This window comes from Rhipicephalus sanguineus, chromosome 6 (assembly GCF_013339695.2).
Source record: "Rhipicephalus sanguineus isolate Rsan-2018 chromosome 6, BIME_Rsan_1.4, whole genome shotgun sequence".
Taxonomy (NCBI): Eukaryota; Metazoa; Arthropoda; class Arachnida; order Ixodida; family Ixodidae; genus Rhipicephalus; species Rhipicephalus sanguineus.
Window position 1 is genome coordinate 86,121,479 of NC_051181.1, and position 4,794 is coordinate 86,126,272.

General features: G+C 46.9%; 1 long non-coding RNA gene across 1 annotated transcript; it reads left to right on the top strand.

Moving 5' to 3' along the window:
* Positions 1–528: 528 nt before the first annotated feature.
* LOC125758997 (uncharacterized) lies at positions 529–3,588 on the top strand. The gene is made up of 2 exons (XR_007416547.1): positions 529–703; positions 3,064–3,588. It is a non-coding gene; the product is annotated as an uncharacterized LOC125758997 (long non-coding RNA).
* The last annotated feature ends 1,206 nt before the right edge of the window (positions 3,589–4,794 follow it).

A 4,794-nucleotide genomic window follows, 5' to 3' on the forward strand; every position in this document is an offset into this window, starting at 1 on the left:
ATTGCAGCGCTTTCAAAAAACGAGTACTTATATGAAATATAATTAACTGAGCAGTACTCGGTATAGCAAAGATGAGATATACATCTCATTTTCGAATCCAAAGCACCTTGTTTTGTGGTTATTTCCACGAATGTTTGAATGAACGTAGTACATGGCATTGTAAAAAAAGCCTGTAAAGAGCTTTTGCGTGCCGCAGAGCACGTCAACCTCTTTATGACATTTTTATGGTTCACGACGAAGAATCACAGCTATATTGACGTAAAAGAGATGAACAACTTGAGTATGGCAAGCTTGTGGGGTGAGCGTGAAGACTGATTGTTTGCGTGAAGATCAGAAAAGGAAAAAAAGAGCTAAAGACAGGACTACAACGCATGACGTGCTTCGTGACCTGCAGGCGGGGCCATCGCCCGAAGGCTTCGCTAACGTCATTGCGAAGACGATTAGTAGCCCACCGATTGGAGTGGCAGGCTCCAAAAAGTCACAATTAACGAAGTACTTAGAATGTTCAGGCATTTATAAGGCGACATATATTGCTTACTTGTCATGCAGTGTTAATGCTCTCTGCATACTGGAGGCAGGAAATACGCACAAAACATTTTCATCGTCGTCATCATCAGCCTTACTACGCCCACTGCGAGGCAAACGCCTTTGCCATGTTCCGCCAATCACCTGGTCCTGTGCTTGCTGCGGCCATCTTACCCCCGTAAGTTCATTAATATCATCTGCCCATCTAACTTAATGGCCCTCCTAATGACCAACGGTTCTTTTACCTTCGCGCTAAAACACCTGCCCATACCTATTCCTTCATTTTGATTTCGACTAAGCTGTCCTTAGCACCTCTTTATTCCCTGACCCATTCTGCTCTCTTCTTGTCCCTTAAGATTAAACCTATCATTTTACTTTCCACGGCGCGCTGTATCGTCCTCAATTTAAGTTGTACCCTCCACAAAAACGGTTTCTGCTCCGTAGGTAGGCGCTGGTAAGATACAGCTCATATACCTTTTTCTTGAGGGTTAGTGGTAAACAACCATTCAAGATCTGAGAATGCCTGCCAAATACCCTTCCCCGCAGTCGAATCATTCTAATGTTCCTTCAGACTAATGCTTCGGCTTTGCGGTTTGTTCTAAATAGACGTATTCGTTTGCGACTTCCAGCGCGAGACCAAAGAAGGATTACCCACCCTGGCGAAGTACATTGCCGCTACCTCCCCCATGAATACACCAACGCAATATTTTAGTTGGATTATAACGTGCTCATCGCCCAACATCTGCAAGCCAACTCTATCTCAATGGACACAATCAGGAGGAGTCACCGAAGTGCGCTAGATTTGGAAACTCTGCGCTCTTGTTAAGGCCGAAACTGCTGTCGGAGCCGCTGGACTGCAGTTCTCACCAATTTGTATATATTCAACGCTTACAACTCACAGCGGGCTGCAGAGCGCCGCTAGGATATCAAGGGTAGGTGTCCCCACGTGACTTAGACCTACGTAACGCTGTGTTTTCGCGTCACTGTGATAACGCGCCCTCGATATCGAAGCGAAAAAGGCTTTTTAAGGAAACAATGTTAGAGGTGTTTTCAATGCGTGCTGAGGCACCATGATATTCTTTGAGGCATCACGACACAAGGCAACCGCCTCCTGCAAGACAATGCCACAGTTAACGAAGTGCATGTTTCCCAGATGAGCGCATGCTACTGCACTCTCAAATCCCACAGCTAATACAAGGAACGCAGGAGACATTGGCCGAGTCAACCATAGCACAGGTTTTTCACGTCTTGCCCGAGGAAGATCACAATATTGTGGCGATGCTTTGGTCTCTTATGGACCATATACGCATGCTTTTGAATAAGCTGAATACTGAGGTAGCTGGAGCTGAATGCAGTTGTTAGATGTTTTTCATCGAATACTTTCAGCTCTTCAGTATGCAACGTGGCTTGTCCACGGCCCTATATTTGTTCTGATGTCAGAAAGGCCGCGATTTCATTGTCGCATTCCAAAGCGCTGACTTCGCATATGTCGGAGAAATTCAGTGCTTCAGTGACCGCTTGTAATATTCTGTACGTGCAGTCCTCCCCTTCTCTTTCTTCTTTATTTTTCTAGTCCACTTCCTTGCGCCCAATGTAGGGTAGGAAACCTCCCTGTATGGTTAACCTCCCTGCTTTTCATCTTCTTCCTTTCCATCTCTGTCTCTCAAAATTCCGCAGCATCCTCCTTGTCCACCAGACCTTTTTTTGTGTTGTAGAAGGTTCTCAGTATTAATCACAGCATTGTATCCTTCCACCGTTAAGGTGCGGCGGTGGTGCACCTTAAGCTGCTTTAACGTGTTGCTAGGTGCCGCAAGGTATGTGTACTAGAGAAGCTGAGGCTATCGGTTGCACATGATACACTTGTGGTAGACTTCCAATAATTAGCAAAAAAGGTGCTCAAATATTTGTGGTCAAGGTCCGTGAAATGCTACCAAAACAGCACATTCGGACATGTTTTCTTTAGTGTAATAAAGGGCCAGTCACAGGCGACCAGACGCTGCTTCCAAGGCAGAATGATCTTAGTGCAGTCAGTGTCATCTCTACATCTGTGAGAGGAGTTCAAAGATTTTCCGCAATCAATTTTATTGTGAAATGGAAGAATGGGACGACTGACAGCTGGTTTCTCTCATTTCGGACACATCACTGAAAAGCGTCTATAGATGCCGCTTTAGAACATTAATTCTAATTTAATATGTTGCAGTGGCTTAGCTCGGCTATGCCAGGATAACGTAGCGTTAGCAAAGGTTCAGCTGATTATTCTTAGCTTTCCTGATTGTCTAGGATTACCTTGATTATCATGCTTACTGCTCCTCGAATGACACACACGCGGTTTACGTATTATGTGGCACATATCCCTACTGAAAACGTTCCGTAAGTCAGTACCATAATTCAGTATGTTTCCGTATGATTCTTACGGAAATGTACGGAAAATATATGCAAAATATACGGAAAACATATGGATTCCGTACGAAACATATGGAATTATGGTACTGGCATACGGAACGCTTTCAGCAGGGATATGTATATTTATTTTTCCAGGCAACTTCGGGATCCGAGGAGTTAAGCTTCTCCACTCTTCTGCGCCTTTGAGCAGCATTTGCGATCTCCTTCTCCATGGGTATACCACAGTGGCAAACGCCAGTCAGAGGCGCTATATGGAACCCAAGCTCAAGTTTGAGGAGCGACGACAACGCCCGCGCTGAGGCTCTGACGGAAAGCTCTGGAGCTACCGAGTGCATGCGCGGCCGACTCAGCCCCTTTCACGGTAGCGGTAGCGCACGTGCGCACGCGTTCTGTCGGTGTGGGTAACTGGGGGGCAGTCAGCTCGGCACGTTGAACCAAGAGGCTTGCTGTGCGAAGCTGCGCACTTCCACGATGGCAGAAGCGACCTCACGGAAGTGGACGCGAGGTCGGAAGTATTGCTGTGTAGTGGGCTGCCACAACAGTTCATACAACACCAAGGCACGCGATCCGCCTGTAAAACTGTATCGGTTCCCGGACGTGTTGCACGAGAAATAAAGGCGGCAAGCGTGGATAGCTGACAGCGCTATCTCGCTTTCTATTTTGGCTGTCTGAGTTCATCGCTTTCGTTCGTTTCGACTCGTTTCGTTCGTAACGCGGCTCATGCACGCAGCGACTACAGTATTGATTACCGCTCTCTTCTCGCATTGTGAAAGTCCAGTTAAGGTTGTAGGTGAAGCAAATTTGTGTTTTGATTCCCCGTGCTCATGAGACCTGCCCGTCGTTGTTGAACGCTCACACTCACGTTATACCGTTAGCATTGCGCGGTTGGTTGAATGCAACTGAATCGGCACATTGTCAGAAGTTCGGTGCCTACAATTCACGCGTCGTGAAGGCTGCTTTATCACGCCGGAATGGACGTCTGTGCATTTTCAGCAAGCTTTGACATCGTTCTGCAGGTTTGCTTTGTTTTTTCACTTTATTAGGGTGAAATATATTTGAGCCGCTAAATATAACTGGCACTTAATACATGCTTTGCATTTCCAACCTTGAAGTAACCACCGTTTGACTTTAGGCGATTTTCTAGCCGCGTTCGCGCAGCAGGTTTTATATGCCTGTCAATCGATATGCTCATAAAAAGAGAGTGCAAGCATGACGCGAGAGCCGGAAAAACGAGGCGAGCAGTTCATCTTGCTTCAGAGTGGTTAAATCTCAGCTAGCTGCCTCGCGTCTTAATCGCTGGGTGATTCTCCAGCGGCACGGAGGACTTGACTCTAACCGTCTCAGGAAACAGTGCAATGGCCGTATAATTTCTTTTTTTCGCACACCGCAAACGTTTGTTCACGAAAGTACACGGCTACTACTGTAAGCATGCCATATCAATACAACAATCGTGTGATTCGTAGTCCACACCGCAGAACATCGATAGCGTGTACGGCTTCATTTCGGAGTGCATTTGGACCATTATTCATCTTTACCATGACAGAATAAGACCCTCGAGGTACACGTCCTACACAGTAATCGCGACTTGGGAAATGCACTTCGCTTTGAGTCGGGAGTCGTTGTCGCCGATCGTCTGCTCTTCAGCGTAAACGTGATTGACGAGCCTTTCTCATTTTAACGAGTTCGCTTTTCGGAAGTGCCTGTCCAGCTCGATGATCTTTTTGAAGCCGCACTGCAGGCGGTACATTGTGAGGCGCCGCAAGTGCACCGCGGGAGCTCTGCACGTGCACAGAAGAGAGCGGCAGCGCGTTGAAGAGAAGGCAAAACCCGCGTTGCCTGCACCCAGCTTGTATTTTTATGCCAGAG